Source organism: Danio aesculapii, chromosome 17 (assembly GCF_903798145.1).
Source record: "Danio aesculapii chromosome 17, fDanAes4.1, whole genome shotgun sequence".
Taxonomy (NCBI): Eukaryota; Metazoa; Chordata; class Actinopteri; order Cypriniformes; family Danionidae; genus Danio; species Danio aesculapii.
The window spans coordinates 13,346,467-13,366,354 of record NC_079451.1 but is presented as its reverse complement, the minus strand read 5'-3'; positions in this window follow the sequence as shown (position 1 = coordinate 13,366,354).

Genomic DNA, 19,888 nt, shown 5'->3' with positions numbered 1-19,888 from the left:
CTACCCAATTCCCCTTGTACCGCATGTCGTTGGACTCGTGGGGGAAACCGGAGCACCTGGAGGAAACCCAATTTTGTACTGTTATATATTTTTATTTTTATTGTCTATTTGTGCTGTCATTTGGCTGCACGGGGGCGCATATTCGCCTCATGGCAAGAAGGTTGCTGGTTTGAGCCTCAGCTAGGTCAGTTGGCGTATCTGTGTGGAGTTTGCATGTTCTCCCTGTGTTCATGTGGGTTTCCTCCGGGTGCTCCGTTTTCCCCCACAAGTCCAAAAACATGCGGTAAGGGTGAATTGTATTAGCTAAATTGTTCATAGTGAATTAGTGTGTATGGATGTTTTCCAGTGATGGGTTGGACCTGGAAGGGCATCCGCTGCATAAAACATATGCTGGATTAGTTGGTGGCTCATTCTGCTGTGGCGACCCCGGATTAATAAAGGGAGTAGGCTGAAAAGAAAATGAATGTACATTTTCTTTTACTTTTGTTTGTTGACTGTCTATTGGGTTGTACATTTTTTAAATGTACACTTTTTCAAGAGTTCACACTTAGCTGATGATTGATAATAAGGTGTGTTTGGCATGCTGTCCCGGGAGAGAGCCCAGGATTAATATTAATATTTCATTATTCCTATTAATATTTTGGCTGCAACATGCATAATCTGAATTATGTCAGTTCTTTCTGTGATCTACTCCAAGACACTGCTGAATGGTTCTCTGTGTGATGAGTGGTTCCTCAACATCCACTCTCAAGTTTAGAGTGTATTATATTGAACTGCTAGAAGTAGTTTCACAATCGGTCTGCTCTTGTTAAAAAATGTCTGTAAAATATTTTCTGTAGATTTTTATGTTTGTACAAAGATATCAACACTGAACATCTTAAAGCTGTGAGAGCAGAAAGGAAGGGGAAGCAAACAGATTTTCAACAAAGCATCGGTGGCCTTCATTCCTTTACCCTGGCCTTCGCTCCTTGGAGGAGAAGAAAATGTATGGTGTGTTTACACTGCAAGTCGTAGTGCACAGATCCAGTCTTTTGATCATACCTGATTTTTTTGCTCACCTGTTTACATACACTTCAGACATGTCTTGTATGCGGCATCTGTGTTTACACTATTCTTCCACATAAAGTCAGTCCAACTGGCTTTGCCATGGACCATGGGTGCAGTGACTGACCTGAATTATAGATGCTTTTTGCTTCTTTTTCAAAGTCTCTTTCATCCTTGGCTTGTGCTATGTCTTCGTATACAGCCCAAGTTCTCTATGAACTATGCAACCTTTTTATGGGTTGATGCCTCTCCCCACAAATGAGATACTCTTGGTTCCACTTACTTCCATCAATTGCAACAAAGAAATATTGTGACGTCACATGCAACTTCTGAAACAGGTGTGAAATTATGCTGTTCAATACAATCCTTTGTGGATGACTGGATATGCATATTTTGAAGGTCAGATGTCCAGATATTGTATTGTAACATCTCAGATTGCAGAAAAATCAGATTTCAGGCAGAATTGGGAAAAATCTTTTTTTCATCAAAAAATCAGAGAAAAAAAAAACCTTGAGATGTGTATCTTATATATATATATATATATATATATATATATATATATATATATATATATATATATATATATATATATATATATATATATTTATATGTATGTATGTATGGACCCCATTTTGCCTTCAGAACTGCCTTAATCATTCGTGGCATATATGTACTCATTGTGGCAACAATGTACTGGAAATATTCCTCAGAGATTTTGGTCCATATTGACATGATGGCATTATGCAGTTTCTGCAGATTTCTCAGCTGCACATCCATGATGCGAATCTCCTGTTGCACCTCATCCCAAAGGTGCTCTGCTCCTGTGACTGTGGAGGCCATTTGAGTACAGTGAACTTATTGTCATGTTCAAGAAACCAGTCTGAGATGATTAGCACTGCTGCAAATAGCCATCAGAAGACAGGTACACGGTGGTCGTAAAGGGATGGACATGTTCAGCAACACGGGGTCTTCCCCGCAAGCCCTCTGGTGTGTGCATTCGGTCTTCCTCAGTGTCTGTCATCCATCCTGCCCCAAAGAAGGATTATCAGCTCAACCGAACTTCATTCACTTCCCCAACTTTATCCTTTTGTGCTCCGCTGTTGTAATAAACATCTTTCATAATTTACTCACCTTGTTTGTCCGTCTGCTTCCCTAACAGAAGACCGGACTATAATACAGTCAACAGCATGAGCACTCACGATCCCCTTCAGGAGTTGGTGGACTCGCAATGCTCACAATGCAACCCGATTTATATACCACAGATCGGTCCAAAATTGCGTTCATCATCTCCCTTCTCTCTGGGTCGGCTCTTCGGTGGGCTGAAACCATCTGGCAACAAGCTGGGCCGGTAACAAATTCCATTTATACATTTACCAAGTATTTCAAGGAGGTCTTTGGTCGTGCGGATGGAGAAGTAGCAGCCGGAGAACAGTTATACCACCCCAAACAGGGAGCCATGTCCACTCAGGATTATGCACTCCGGTTCCGCACTCTGGCTGCTGCTAGTGGATGAAATGAGCAATCTCTCCTCACAACTTACCGGCTCGGATTGGAGCCCAACCTTCGATTACAGCTGGCAGCCCTCGACGATACCATGGGGTTGGAAAAATTCATCCAACAATCTCTTCGCTGTTCTGATCGTCTGAAGGTCTACCAGCATGATCTTCCACCAGTTTCTCAAGCACTCCTCCGTTCACCAGAGCCAGCAGTCCCTCCAGAACCAGAACCAATGATCGTGGAATCTGGTAGACTCACGATCACTGAGCGACAGAGGAGGCTGACCCGGGGTCTGTGTATGTACTGTGGTGCCGAAGGACATGTCAGGCTGGACTGTCCCATTTGTCCAGTACGCTCCTTGGTGAGTGTGTTCAGTTTGCCCATTGAAAAGATGCACCCTCTCACCACCAATGTTCAGTTAACTACCCATTCTGTCTCTGTTTCAGTCACGGCCCTTATCGACTCCGGGTCAGCTGGAAATTTCATCTCGCACGCCCTCTGTCGCCACCTCCAGCTCCACACCGAAGCCTCGACGCACGTCTACCAGATTTAACCTATAACCAAAGATATCCATTCCCAGGCACGTAGCCATCGTAAATGTGAACCCGTCAATCTCCAAGTGGGATTACTTCACAAAGAGAAGATTCAATTTCTGGTTCTGGAGGGTGCCTCAATGGATATCATCCTAGGGCGCCTGTGGCTGGTGAAGCACGATCCCATCCTCTCTTGGGGCACAGGAGAAATCAAAAGATGGGGTGAAGAATGCATATCCAGCTGTTTTCCTGACCTACCCTTGCAGATTCAGAGACCCCTCACCGTCTACGTCACGTCTGTCGAAAGCCCAGTCGAGAAACGATCCATCCAGATCCCTAAGAGCTACTCCTCATACGAGGATGTATTTTGCCCCAAGAGAGCTTCCCAGCTACCTCCACATCGGCCATGGGACTGCGCCATAGACCTGCTTTCAGATGCTCCTATGCCCAAAGGTAGGATTTACCCGTTGTCCCTTCCGTAAACTAAGGCCATGGAGGAGTACATTCAGGAGGCTCTGTGCCAGGGGTATATCCGCCCATCCACGTCACCCGCTGCCTCAAGCTTCTTCTTCGTGGCTAAGAAGGATGGAGGGTTGCGGCCATGTACCGACTATAGAAAACTGAATCAAGGAACAGTCAAGTTCTGTTATCCCCTTCCTCTCATCCCTGCGGCCCTGGAACAACTCCGATCAGCCAAAATCTTCAGCAAGTTGGACCTCCGCAGCGCATACAACCTGGTACGTATACGTGAGGGGGACGAATGGAAGACGGCGTTTGTGACCCCTACTGGGCACTACGAGTACCTGGTCATGCCCTATGGTCTGGTTAACGCCCCCTCCGTATTCCAAAACTTCATCCACGAAGTCCTCCGGGAGTTTCTCCATCTCTCCGTCATAGTCTACATTGATGATATCCTGATTTACTCCCGGAGTGAGGCCGAACACCGCCACCATGTTGCAGAGGTCCTACAAACCCTCAGAGAACACAAATTGTACCTCAAGGCAGAGAAGTGCTCATTCCACTTACCATCTGTTCAGTTCCTGGGGTACATCATCGATCAAAAAGGGTTTCGCATGGACGAGGGGAAGGTCACTTCTGTCATCTCCTGGCCAGAACCCAAAACCATTAAAGAACTCCAACGATTTCTAGGATTTGCCAATTTCTATCGACGTTTCATCCACAACTACAGTGTCATCACCGCTCCGCTGACCAACCTACTCAAGAATCAACCCAAAACACTATCCTGGCCTCCTGAAGCCGCCGCAGCCTTCCAAAACCTCAAGAAATCCTTCACTCAAGCTCCACTCATGACTCACCCCGATCCTGACTTGCCTTTCGTGGTCGAGGTAGATACATCCGTTCATCAAACATCCGTTCCAGGTGATTACAGATTCCAACCTCCACTCTTTCCCTGGGATGGCGAACCTTCTGATGTCCCCGCAGTGGATTACTGGTTCCGAGAGAGCGAGAGGGTCTGGGACGATGCTCATCACCATCTCCAGAGGGCAGTTCACAAAGCAAAGGAGGTGTCCGACAAAAGGAGGATTCCAGGTCCCATCTATACTCCGGGGCAGAAAGTCTGGCTCTCCACCAAAGACATCCGCTTGCGACTGCCCTTCCGAAAACTAAGTCTCAGATTTGTTGGTCCCTTCACCATCCTCCAACAGGTCAATCCAGTCACATATAAGTTACAGTTACCACCACAATACAGAATCCACCCCACATTCCACGTGTCACTTCTAAAACCCTTTCACGACCCTCTGATTCCCTCCACAGAGCCTGGCCACGAAGAGAAACCCCCTCCCCCACTGATGTTGGAAGAAGGGTCCATCTATAAAGTCAAGGACATTCTACGGTCCCGGCGTCGTGGTGGTCATCTGGAGTACCTCGTCAACTGGGAGGGATATGGTCCAGAGGAGAGGTCTTGGGTCCCCAGATCCGGTATATTAGATCCTACACTTATGGAGGAGTTCCACTCCAATCACCCCGAGTTCCCAGCACCTCGTGGATGAGGTAGACCACCATGGCGTCGGAGGTTTAGGCCCTCAGGAGCGGGCCCTGGGGAGGGGGGTAATGTCACGGATTGGCCACGCTCTTCCACCAGTATCACGCAACGAGCATCCTCACCTGAGTACTAATCACACACAGCTGCACCCAATCACTCCAACACACTATATAAGCACACACCTTACCTCACTCATTGTCCGGTCTCGTTCCCACGAAGCGGACTCATAGCGAGAACCTCCTGGTAGTCACTATCAGCTTATCTCATCTCTTAAACTTACCTGATCTCTGTTTCCTTCCAGTCTGTCCAGTGTTCCCGGTGTCCTGTCAGAGTCGTGTGTGTCGTCAGTCTGTCTTCCCCGCAAGCCCTCTGGTGTGTGCATTCGGTCTTCCTCAGTGTCTGTCATCCATCCTGCCCCAAAGAAGGATTATTAGCTCAACCGAACTTCATTCACTTCCCCAACGTTATCCTTTTGTGCTCCGCTGTTGTAATAAACATCTTTCATAATTTACTCACCTTGTTTGTCCGTCTGCTTCCCTAACACATGTCACATTCAAAGTCACTTAAATAATTTTTCTTCCCCATTCTAATGCTCGGATTGAACTGTAGCAGATTGTCTTGACCATGTGTACATGTCTAAATGCATTGAGTTGCTGCCATGTGAATGGCTATTACCAATGAGCAGTTGGACAATTAGATAAATGTATAAATTTATTTAATAAATGTTTTACAGCTCTTTATTGAAGTAATGCAGTGGTTCTAAACTTGCCTCATCAGAAGAGACTTTTAAACAGGGGTGTCAGGGAAATAAGACATTTTAGGGGACTCCAGGACTTTGGTCCTGACTTTAATGTAATGTACATGTAATATATCATTTATTCATTTTTTTTTTACTTAGTCCCTTTATTCATCAGGGGTGGCCACAGCGGAAGGAACCACCAACTTATCCATTATTCATTATTTTTTTATGCAGCGAATGCCCTTCCAGCCACCACCCAACACTGGGAAACACCCATACACTCCTACATTCACCCACATACACTATGACCAATTTAGTTTTTTTCACCCGTACCACATGTTTTTGGACTGTGGGGGAAACCGTAGCACCCAGAGGAAACCCACACGAACACAGGGAGAACATGCAAACTCCACACAGAAATGCCAACTGACTCAGCTTAGATTAATTACAATTTTAGGGCTGCACGGTGGTGCAGTGGGTAGCACGTTCGCCTCACAGCAAGAAGGTCACTGGTTCAAGCCCTTGCTGGGTCAGTTGGCATTTCTGTGTGGAGTTTGCATGTTCTCCCCGTCTCTGCGTGGGTTTCCTCCGGGTGCTCCTTCTTCCCCCACAAGCCCAAAGACATGCAGTATAGTTGAATTGGGTAGGCTAAATTGTCCGTAGTGTATGTGTGTGAATGAGTGTGTATGGAGTGTTTGGAGTGTTGGAGTGTTTCCCAGTGATAGGATGCAGGAAGGTACGCTGCAGGCGCAACCCTCTGCAGGCGCTGCAGGCGCAACCCTCACAACCTTCGATCAATTCATGTATCCTCTATTTCACAACTCTCTCTCTCTGTGGGCCTCTGGAATTGTCAATCTGCTGTTAACAAAGCAGATTTTATTACCTCCATAGCCACTCATTCTGACTTTAGTCTCATGGCTCTAACTGAAACCTGGCTGAGACCGGAGGACACTGCTACACATGCAGCTCTTTCTACTAATTTCTCTCTTTCCCACACTCCTCGTCAGACAGGGAGAGGGGGTGGGACTGGACTACTGATTTCCAAAGAATGGAAATTCACTCAGAGACCGTCCCTGCCAAAAATCAGCTCTTTTGAATTCCATGCAGTCACCATTATCCACCCCTTTCGCATAAATGTGGTTGTCATCTACCGCCCACCGGGTACATTAGGCCACTTCTTGGATGAACTGGATGTTCTTCTCTCATCTTTTTCTGATTATGACACTCCCTTGTTGGTGCTAGGTGACTTCAACATCCACATTGAAAGACCTCAAGCTGCTGACTTCCAGACTCTGCTTGCATCTTTCGACCTCAAAAGAGCACCTACTTCTGCTACTCACAAATCAGGTAATCAACTAGACCTTATTTACACTCGACATTGCCTCGCTGACCAAACACTAGTAACTCCACTACAAACATCGGATCATTTCCTTCTCTCTCTCAACATCCACATTACTCCTGAGCCGCCACACACTCCTACTCTAGTTGCCTTTCGCAGAAACCTACGCTCTCTCTCACCCAACAGACTATCCACCATTGTTTCTAACTCTCTTCCTCCATCTTGCAAACTCTCTGCACTTGATACGAACAGTGCCACTGATACACTCTGCTCCACGCTAACATCATGTCTAGACAGACTCTGCCCTCTGACATCCAGACCAACCCGAGCCAGTCCTCCTGCACCCTGGCTCTCTGATGTTCTCCGTGAGCATCGCTCAAAACTTCGGGCTGCTGAGAGAAGTTGGCGAAAAACTAAAAATCCTGAACAGCTCATAACATACCAAACTCTTCTGTCTTCTTTCTCGACTGAGGTTACTTCTGCAAAGCAGACATACTTCCGTCAGAAAGTCAACAGTGCCACCAATCCTCGCTTGCTTTTTAAAACATTTTCCTCCCTCCTCTACCCTCCTCCTCCACCCGCATCCTCCACACTCACTACTGATGACTTTGCTACATTCTTTTGCACCAAAACTGCAAAAATCAGTGCTCAATTTGCTGCACCTACAACAAACACGCAAGATACACCACCAACACCACACACACTCACCTCTTTCTCCCAGCTCTCTGAGTCTGAGGTGTCCAATCTTGTGCTATCAAGCCATGCAACCACCTGTCCGCTAGATCCCATTCCCTCTCATCTCCTGCAAGCCATTTCTCCTGCAGTCATACCAACACTGACTCACATAATTAACACATCTCTTGACTCTGGTCTATTCCCTACTTCATTTAAGCAGGCTAGGGTAACCCCTCTGCTAAAGAAACCCAACCTGGATCAAACGCTACTTGAAAACTACCGACCGGTATCCCTGCTTCCATTCATGGCCAAGATTTTGGAGAAAGTAGTGTTCAATCAAGTCCTAGACTTTCTTACTCATAACAACCTCATGGACAACAAGCAATCTGGCTTTAAGAAAGGCCACTCAACTGAGACTGCCCTGCTCTCGGTCGTGGAGGATCTCAGACTGGCTAAAGCAGACTCTAAATCATCTGTCCTCATCTTGCTGGATTTATCAGCTGCTTTTGACACTGTAAACCACCAGATCCTGCTATCTACGCTTGAGTCACTGGGCGTCGCAGGCACTGTTATTCAATGGTTCAGTTCCTACCTCTCGGACAGGTCATTCAGGGTGTCGTGGAGGGGAGAGGTGTCCAACCTACAGCATCTAAACACTGGGGTACCTCAGGGCTCTGTGCTTGGGCCACTTCTCTTCTCTATCTACACGGCATCTTTAGGAACAGTCATCCAGAAACATGGTTTTTCCTACCACTGCTATGCTGATGACACCCAGCTATACCTCTCTTTCCACCCTGATGATCCCTCGGTTCCAGCTCGCATTTCAGCCTGCCTGTCAGACATTTCACTCTGGATGAAAGATCATCATCTCCAGCTTAACCTCATGAAAACGGAAATGCTTGAAGTTTCTGCCAATCCGACTCTTCACCATAACTTTTCAATCCAGATGGATGGAGCAACCATCACTGCATCCAAAATGGTAAAAAGCCTTGGAGTTACGATTGATGACCAACTGAACTTCTCTGACCACATTTCTAGAACTGCTCGATCTTGCAGATTCGCACTCTACAACATCAGAAAGGTCCGACCCTTCCTATCTGAACATACAGCTCAACTCATTGTTCAAGCTCTTGTCCTCTCCAAACTGGACTATTGCAACTCTCTGCTAGCCGGGCTACCAGCTAGTTCTATCAAACCTCTTCAGCTGCTTCAGAACGCAGCAGCACGAGTGGTCTTTGATGAACCCAAAAGAGCACATGTCACTCCGCTACTCACCCGTTTGCACTGGCTGCCAGTTGCTGCCCGCATCAAATTCAAAGCTCTGATGTTTGCTTACAAAGTGACCTCTAGCTGTGCTCCTTCGTATCTGCTCTCACTTCTGCAGATATATGTGCCCTCCAGAAACTTGCGTTCTGTGAATGAACGTCGCCTCGTTGTTCCATCCCAAAGAGGGAAGAAATCACTTTCCCGAACTCTCACATTCAATCTGCCCAGTTGGTGGAATGAACTCCCTAACTACATCTGAACAGCCGAGTCACTTGCTGTCTTCAAGAAACGACTAAAAACGCAACTGTTTAGTCTCCACTTTCCTTCCTAAGCTGCAATTGCCTCTCTGGCTATACCACTAACTGTGCCCTCTTTCTCTCTCTCTCTCTTTCTCAAAAAAAAAAATTCTACTAATGTTTTGCCTCTTAGACTTTTACACACCTGAAACTTGTCTATAGCGCTTGTTCACTGCTGCTCTTATAGTTGTGTAAATTGCTTCCTTGTCCTCATTTGTAAGTCGCTTTGGATAAAAGCGTCTGCTAAATGACTAAATGTAAATGTAGGAAGGGCATCCGCTGCGTAGAACACACTGGATAAGTTGGTGGTTCATTCCGCTGTGGCGACTCCACATTAATAAAGGGAATAGCCCAAAAAGAAAATGAATGAATGAATGACAATTTTAAGAAACAGTGTCAAGGTAAGGCATGTATGTACAATATGGAATCATCAGGGTTGCAAAATTTATAGCAATGCAGTCCAATTAAGTCCAAGTGAATTCAAACTGTATGAATCAGAATGGAAAGAAAACACGAATAATGGCGTTATACAAATTTGCAAGCAATAAAAAGATCTTAAAGTCTTCATGTTCAATGCAAAAAAAAATTAAAAATCTATTAATTAACAGCTTTTCAGTATGTAGCATTTTAGGACCTTCATCTCTGCTCGATTAACTTCTAATGTTGCAAAGTTCAACCAAGTAACTTTTATTGTTAGTCGTTTGAAACAATATATTGTCTGAGTTGTACATTATGGTACAAAGAATGTTTCAATGAACTGTTCATATTTTCAAGACATGACAGTCATTTTACTAATCTAAAGAGTCTTTCCACTAACATTTTTAGATGATGGAAAGTTCTTCATGGAACCTTCAATGTCAATAAAGAACCTTTAATTTTAAGAATGTATATATAATTTTATTATGTATTCAAAGCTTTCATTCAAAATACCATATAAAGAGCCCTGCAAATATATTCCTATACTATGAAAGGCAAAACGATTGTGGAATGTTGATGATACAACTCCGTTCTTGTATGCATGGTCATTGCACAGTTGACGTTGGATGCTTTCTTCCATTATATCTTTTCAGAATGTGATTTAGAACTTTCTGCAACTTTTCAGCTGCAGTATTAAAGTTTTTTAAGGCCTGATACAATGACACGGTTCATCTTATTCCTGTAAGATCTTGGAAATATGTGTGCAGAAGACTATTGCAATAGCACATAATTGTCAATCATATCCACAAAGCTTCTGCCACTCACGTTTTGTCCGAGAGTCATCATGTGCACATGGTAATCATTATTAACTCTCTCTCTCTTTCTCACACTCCCTGTCTCTGCTTCTGAGTGTGTCTGTAAGGCAGTTAAAGGTTCTTCTCTTTTGAGGCCAGGGTACACTCCTGCTCTTCTCCAGGTAGAACGGCTGTACAATAAAACACATGACCATGGTTTTAAGGAGGTTTTAAGGCTCTCCTTGAACCATACATCACCCTAGAGACACACGCTACCCATCTGTGTTTTCTGAAGCCTTTAATTAACACATCCCCAAAAAAGAAAGAGGACCAAAAAAATTCAATGTCCTCTCCACAGATGGTCAGCCAAATTTCAGGACAATTATTCTGTAAATATACTCTTTATACTCTGTCTTTGAGGGCAATTAGCATTTTTCTGTGAGGAGGTGAAACTTTGCTCAAAAGCGGTCAAGATGACAATTTCAAATGAAAGATTAAAATCTATTTACAAAGGAAATAAGATTTGCGTCCCCATTCTGTAATACTGAAAAGGCGCTTTTAGAAGATGATATCTATTGAAAAATAAAATGTCAAGGGCAGAAGGAGAACTCAAGCAACCTTAATTGGCCATCTCTTTTTTTTTTTAAGAGATAAACACGAGCACTCCCTGATGTCCCAACCACATTTGGTGTTCAATAAGTAAAAACACTCTTAAGCTTTGATTTGTGTGATGAAAACAATGGTTATAAAGCAGCTTTAAGAGGGTATTTGTCTAACTCTACAATAAAACTCTCTAACCAATCTATACTGGTAACTAAATGTTACATGTAAAAAGTAAAAAGCCAAGCTGTAGTAAATGCAACATCTTTAGTCCTTCTCAGAAAAAGATTTCATAGTCAGAAACTTCCGTTTTGTGTTTTGTTGAAAGACCTGTATGTTTACTTTGCCAATTTAGATCAGATTAAAAAAACAATCAGACATTTTTTACTTTTTGTATTTTAAAATAACATGCAGCTGTTTAATTGAAAACTGATCTGAGAATTGAATTAAATATATTACAGGGCCTCTAACCGGGCATTTGCAATGTTTAAATATAGAGCACATTGGCTGAGTTAACAGGTACCTATATTGTCTTTGGCTTAAAGAAGAGTGCACCAATGCGTGGGATGAGAGTTGGTAGCACAAAGCAATAAAGGAACATCAGCATAAACACTTGCCTTGAGGAATTGTGTGATGTATACAGTATATTTTGTTATACTCTTTATATCTTTCATATAATGTTAGAAACTAATAATGGGGTGGGTGGACTGTCCAATGAGAAAACACTGGAGTGATAACACCACTGCTTTGGCTGTAGTGCTGCCACCTAGTGGATAGAGCACAACTATGCTTCAGGCCTGCTGTACTGCAAAAGTATAGGCAAAGTGCCGTATGCAGCACCATGTCTCACCATGAGGTAATTATTTCTTTTATCCACAGGTCACAGAGTGCTACATTCTCATTGGCTAGCACCTAATGGGCCATTATTTGAATAAATAGGGGTAACAGGGTGGGGCTGGTGACCCCCGTCAGTGCCATGAGCCTCTCCATATTGGCACACCTGCTGAGACAAGGTAACGTTTATCGGTGACACCTTCCAGAGCGCAAAGAGAAAAGAGACCCAATGTGGCTGTCAAGGTCAGGGCTCTAGGTCCAGCCCGGCCTCGCCGCATCCCCAATCCATCCATTTGCTGAAGCCACACTCTTCTGGTTGCCAGGCTACCAACTAATAAAGGTGGCGAAGCGTGGCATCATGGAAAACAGAGGTAAGATGTTGACTTTGAGATAAGTACCTCTTGAAATTAAACAGCACCATCACATCACATTCTAAATAGCATTTTCAGAGGTGAACTTTCAATGGCCCATAAGCTGAAAGGGGGTAAAATCGGTGTGTTCTGCAACTCACACAATAACTCACATTTGCATAGCAGTTAGGTTAGTTAAAAGCAAATACTTATTAATGTTTTAATTATACAGAGAGAATGGGACAATATCATTATTCCTGTTTTTGGCCATTTTTCTAGTGTCTGAGAGTGTGTGCATGTGTGCTTGAGGCTGGAGCACTTGGGTGCCTCTTTATTAAAGTAAACAAAAAGATAATTATGTGTTCTCCTCAATAAACGGTAGGGTACTCACAAAATCACGGTGGAAATGGTAACCGAAGGGGAAATGGCTCTCAGTGTACACTGTGTCTGTTTCTCTCTCTCTCTCAGTGGTGTAAAGGTCAAGGGTGAGGAAAATGTTTTGATGGCACTTATTATAACCAATCACATCTGACACAAAGTGACTCACATTGAGCAAGCGCCTCGAAGTGACTCTGTTGGGGCCGGAGCGAACTTTATCAACCCACACACGGTCTGTGCGCTTCGCCCACAACTAAGAACTCAATAGTCAAAGGAAGGGAAAGATAAAACCATTGCTAAGAAGAAAAGAAACATATTTTATTAGTTTTTCAAAGTTCAAAATGAAATAAAACAAAATTCAATATAATACAATAGCAAAAAATGTAAATAACACGAATTGAAAACATTTAGGGTGATGCAGTGGCGCAGAAGGTAATGCTGTCGCCCCACATCAAGAAAGTCGCATGGTTTGAGCCTCGGCTGGGTCAGTTGGCGTTTCTATGTGAAGTTTGCATGTTCTCCCTGTGTTTGCAAGGGTTTCCTCTGGGTGCTCCGATTTTCCCCACAGTCCAAAGAAATGTGGTACAGGTGAATTGGGAAGGCTGTCCGTAGTATGAGTGTGAGTGAGTGTGTATGGATGTTTCCCAGAGATGGGTTGCAGCTGCAATGGCATTCGCTGCGTAAAAACATGTGCTGGATAAGTTGGCGGTTCATTCCACTGTGGCGACCCCGGATCAATAAAGGGACTAAGCCGAAAAGAAAATGGATGAATGAATTAAAAAAATAAAATGAAATAAATATAAAATAAAATAGCATTTTATTGAAATAAAAATAGCATTTTGTGGTTTAATGCATTTTTTTACCATTTGTTTGACAAAATGTATGGCACATTACACAAATATATATATATATATATATATATATATATATATATATAATGTTTAATGTTTTGGTTAAACTTTTATTAACATTATTAGGAGTATTTAAAGCTAATAATGAAGACAAAAGCCACATTTTTACTTACCCAGATAATACAATGCAGGAATGACATAAAAAGCCCAAATAACAATAATAATAATATTTAAATTAATATAATTATAATTTAATAAAGTTCTTTTGTTGAATTTATGAGACATATATATATATATATATATATATATATATATATATATATATATATATATAATATATATATATATATATATATATATATATATATATATATATATATATATATACACTATTAAAAAAAAGTCTCAACCTTTTTAAACCGCTTTAGGACATTTTTGAGTTTACTCAACTTAAATCAAGTCAAGTGCACTCTTGGGTTGAAAGTTGAGTCAACTTTTTTTTTTTTTACAGTGTATATAACATTAATTTTGAATCTGTTACATACATTTCATAAAACATAAGTTTCTGGATAGGTATATGCAGTATTCGCATAAGAATGCATGAGGTGTGATATACATTCTCTTACTGCTTTCACTATACACTACTAGCAAGATGTGTAATATTATTCAGGTGGAAAATAATAGAGCCCCAAAACATGCTGGCTGGATAAATGAAGAGATGTCTTACAATCAATTGGAAAAGATTAAATACATGATTTGAGGTTTGAAATGCTCCTTGGCCTTTACAATAAAGTAGCCAAAACTCTCACAATTCTAACATAACTCTATCTAAATAAGACATGGATTTCAATGAGTTGTCTGTAGACCTCTGAGACTTTGCACTGAGAGATTGCACTAAGGCACAGATCTGAGGAAGGTCCCGATGTGCACAGTGGACTTTTTCATCCATAAGCGAAAAAAGTTTGGAACCACAAAAACTCTTCCTAGAGCAAAACCGAGCTAACAGTAGAAGAGCCTTGGTCATGGACCTGACTATGATGCTGAAGGTCACTCTAAAAGTTTTCCTATGTTTTTCGTGGATTGAGGAGAACCTTCCAGAAAAAACAACCATCTTTGCAGCTCTCCACCAATATGGCAGAGTGGCCTAGAAGTAGACACCCATCAGTAAAAGGCACATGACAGCCCACCTGAACCTGAAGAAATCTCAGGCCATTAGAAACAAAATTCTCTAACCTATTTTCTTTCACATGGCCATTATGGTGTTTTCATTGTAGAATTTTAGAATTTTGGTAAAATAATTAATTGAATCCATTTTGAAAGAAGACTAACACAACAAAATGTGGAAAAACTGAATACTTATGCACCATAGAACAAAACCAATTAACTAATATATTTCTCATGACCCTTTATAGAACCCAATTGGGAAAGTATTCTCTAATGGTTGTGACATCATTACTGCACCACTGGAATATAAAAAAAATGTTACAAATATTCCAAAAAAGATTCAGTAACACTGATTTAAACATTCTAATGTTTAATTTTGTCAAATTTACTAGACAAAATGCAGTGCAGAGTTTATAAAAATACAATGTAACATTTGGAACTCATAAGGTGTTCAGACGTCAGTATATTTTATAAATTTCCACCTCTCCCACGCTAAGCCTTCCCTCACCTGTCCTGGAGCCCTTTGAGGATGATGTCATTAGTAGGATGCACTAACTGCCTGAGGCGATGCAATTAAGAGGATGAAAACACCCGGACCAAAGGCTGTGTACATAGAGAGAGACTTAGGACAATGGGCAGGGCAAGCCCTATTCAGGCCCAAGTTCCTCAAGCACTGGCCCGAGGTCTTCCCCAAGCACCAAGAAGGACTTTCGAGAGGGGTGCTTGGGTGAAAAGAGTATGGTTTATGTTTGGATGTGTATATGTATGACCATGGAGATGGACAGAGGGTGTTGCTAGGCTGTTGCAAAGTGGCTCTGAAGGGCCCAACTCTTGTTGTTTGTGCAAATTGATGTGTCAGGCCATTATGCTGAATGACATCTCAAAAGACGGCCGATGGGGGTGAGCTGAGACCTAGTCCTGCTGCTGAAAAACACACACAAGCTGGGATAGACTGCAAAAATGTAATTGCAAGTGTATCAGCTGGTTTGATAAAAATCAGAGATATTAATACATTTAACGCTTGTATCAAAAATATATCTTTTTATTACACTGACATTGCTGGAAATCTTTGGTGCAAACAGGAATGCAAAAGGAGAAGTATTAGCATAGTGGCTGTTCACAGGCACTATGATCATATGATTGTTTCTTCAGATATAATTGTACAGTGAGATTGTGTGTGAGAAGCTTATAGCCTTCTACAAACTACAATCTCATGGCAATTCATAACTTTTTGATTTAGTAGCTAATTCCCTACTAAAAAAAAAAACTGCTTAAACCAGCTGGTTGGCTGGTTTTAGCTGGTTGACCAGCCTGGTTTTAGAGGGGTTTTGGCCATTTCCAGGCTGGTTTCCAGCCATTTCCAGCCTGGTTTTAGCTGGTCAGGCTGAAAAATGACCAGCTAAAACCAGCTTGACCAGCCTAGCCATGTTGGGAGCCCAGCCAAAACCAGCTATTTCCAGCTTAAACCAGGCTGGTCAAGTTGGTTTTAGCTGGATTTAGCTGGTCATGGAAATGGATTTAGCTGGTCATTCAGCTGGAAATGGCCAAAACTCCTCTAAAACAAGGCTGGTCAACCAGCTAAAACCAGCCAACCAGCCTAGGCTGGTTTAAGCTGGATTTTTCAGCAGGGTTGTATGAATTTGTACGATCTAATTCATACAATTTAGTACAATTTGCTCATCACCCAATGACGGTTGGGTTTAGGGGTCGGGTTAGTTGCCACGTCTCTTTTTTAAAATCGTACGTCATTTTCGTACGACTGAACTGGTATGAATTCGTACGAATTAGCCACTAAACTAACAAAACGTAAAATGCTTACGTTTTCTCGTGAGATCACATTTTGCGACAGACCTAATAAAAGTGTTTAACGTAGAATCACATACATTTAGTTACCTAATTTTTTTTCATAGCGATGCCAGAAGAACTATTTTAAAGAACCTTTCAGTGATCAGTTCCTAAAAAAAACTTTTTTTCTCCTTGTTTTGGTTCATCATTGACAAACCATGCTCATGTGTTCAATAACAGACAGTGATCTAAGACTGATAATTCAGTTATCAACACAATTCAACTTCCAGCACCTCTATGAAACAAAGAGAAAAGAGTCAGTTTAAGATAATTTGCCCTTGAGGTTTGAGCTCTGATTCTCCAGTTTGAGCTCACAATGCCCCTGCTTCATCTGCTGCCCAGGTGTCACACCGAATCCATCGTACACGTTGTTTCTTCATCCAACATTTCGACATTAGCATTTTTTCATTAACAAGACACTCTTATCATTCAAATTGTAGATTATCACTTATCCTATAGCAACACAGGTTGCCCTTGACAACAAAGATGAGCCGTCTGGTAGATGAAGGCTATAGTGCTTTATCCAGCTCGTAACACACCAGTTTGTCAAATAGGTTAACCTAGAAACTGCAAATAATACACGGATTTAATTTACATTCCTAAATGAATGAATGAATGAATGAATGACACATTTTTTTTCATCAAACTAATAATAAAAAGAACAAACCAACAAAAACTTCTATGAACTAAAAATTACCTTTTTTTAACGAAGTATTATTTGTTTTTTTTTTTAAGGTGTTGTAAATTTCTTCTCTGGAAAGCTAAACACGAGCAGTTTCTGTGTGGATCTCTTCTATTTGGTGCAATGGACTTTACAACAAAAAGGAAAGTGTAAATTGCCATCTAACAACTGTAGTCAATTGATGATAATAATAAATTATTCATTCACTCATTTTCTTTTCGGCTTAGTCCCTTTATTAATCAGGGGTCGCCACAGTGGAATGAACTGCCAACTTATCCAGCATATGTTTTATGCAGCAGATGCTCTTTCAGCTGCAACCCAACACCGGGAAACACCCATACACTCTTACATTCACAAACATACAATTTGGACAATTTAGCTTATTCAATTAACTTATAGCGCATGTCTTTGGACTGTGGAGAAAACCGGAGCACCCAGAAAAAACACACACGAACATGGGGAGAACATGCAAACTTCACACAGAAATGCCAACTGACCCAGCTGGAGCTCAAACCAGTGACCTTCTTGCTGTGATGCGATCATGCTACCCACTGAGCCACCATGCTGCCTAATAATTCATTCATTCATTTTCTCTTCGGCTTAGTCCCTTTATTAATCAGGGCTCACCACAGCGGAATGAACTGCCAACTTATCCAGCATATGTTTTACGCAGCGGATGAGAGGTTGTGGCTGCAACCTATTGGGAAAGATCCATAGACACTCATTCACACACTCATACACTACAACCAAATTAGTTTATTCAATTCACCTATAGCGCCTGTGTTTGGACTGTGGGGCAAACCGTAGCACCCAGAGAAAACCCACGTGAATACAGAGAGAACATGTAAACTCCACACAGAAATCCCAACTGATCTAGCCGGGACTCGAACCAGCGACCTTCTTGCTGTGAGGCGACAGTCCTAACCACTGAGCCACCGCATCACTCATTTATTTGTACTTAGTCCATATTCTGCATGATCTTATTCTATATCCCTAAAATGTGTTAAGCTAAATGTCATATTGGTTTGTTAATAGTAAAAATTGCTCCTTAAAAAGTGTGACTGAGTTATTTTTTTATTTAAATTTGAATCTCTTTTGTGAACTTGATTTGATGCAGACCCATGCATTTTTGATCCATACATGGTCAAACTCATCCCATACACATCAGGTAACTTAATGCCTTTTGCTTTCCTTTGCCAACTGACCCAGCTGAGGCTCGAACCAGCGACTTTCTTGCTGTGAGGCAACAGCGCTACCCACTACGCCACCATGATTCCCCCTAATAATTTAATAAATAAGTAATCCTAAAAATTCAGTGCTTCCTCCAGCTGTATCAAATGTAACAGGGTTTAGATTAAATTCAGCAGTAGGTACATACAAATACAAGACAGAAATGTGATAAAACAAATGATGCGCCCTCAAAGCAACGTTGTTCCACTGAAAGTTGTTTTTCTGTCATGCGTGTCACATTTACGGGAGTGAGCTGCTAACATGTCATGATGGGCTCATTCTCTCCCCAGCAGTTTTTGACAATGAGTCCAGCTAGATAAAAAGCTGATGGATGGCCTGTTGGAAATCACCATCTCATTAAATCGCACAAACTAAGACAATGAGTATACATGAGCTAACAGCCTTCTCTTTACCAGCAAAGAAAACAAAACTTCCCTTTCCAAAATATATTTATATATTTTTAATTTGTGTGCTTTTATTAGCCAGGAATTATCACTTCAAAATGAATAGCGCATTATTAAGTCTTCTAGTGGCTCTTAGGGTGTTTTATCAGGGGTTTGTATCAGCGTGCAATTCATCTAAAGCCATTCTTCACTCTGAATATGTTTTATATGAGGCCCCATTTATCATCGCCTGTCAGCTCTTAAACGCAGCTTTATTCGGTGTAGAGTTATAAATTGGAATCATTAAACAGTTTTTCATTTAATCTGATGCAATAACTGCCTGGCTTTTATTGGCTTGTGAAAAGAAAATAGTAAATACAATTGTCTGTCAAGATGAGCTGAGATAGTGGTGAGCTCCTCGCTTCTCCTGGCCGTTTGCTGTTCAAATCAAATTAGGATGAGCAATGAGGGGGGATCTGCATCCTGTGGAAAGAACTACAATCTAAAAAAAAGATGGTTCTTTGAAGGCTCTTTGCACATACAACAGCAATATAAACATGTATATAAACATCTCTTTCTGATCAAGCTGAAATTGTTCTTTTTGTGAGTCTCTTGTCTTCTTATTCTTCAAATCTGTAACTGACAAAGCAGCTCATCTGGAGCTCAACCATCAACATTTTTAAATAGTAAATGGATTACATAATGTCCATTTGTGCTACTTTTGGCCTTCATAAATACAGTACTTGATTAAACAAACGGAAGAGACAAACTTCAAACTCATTTGTGTATCATATGCTGTGAAATCTTATAACCTCATACTCTAGAGAGCAAATGCCACTATCTTTTCTTTTTTTACCAACATATACTTGTAATGACAGAAATAAATGCATCATGATGATTGAGACACTCACTAACTTACTTTTCTTCATCTTAGTCACTATTTACCATAGGTTGCCACAGCAGAAT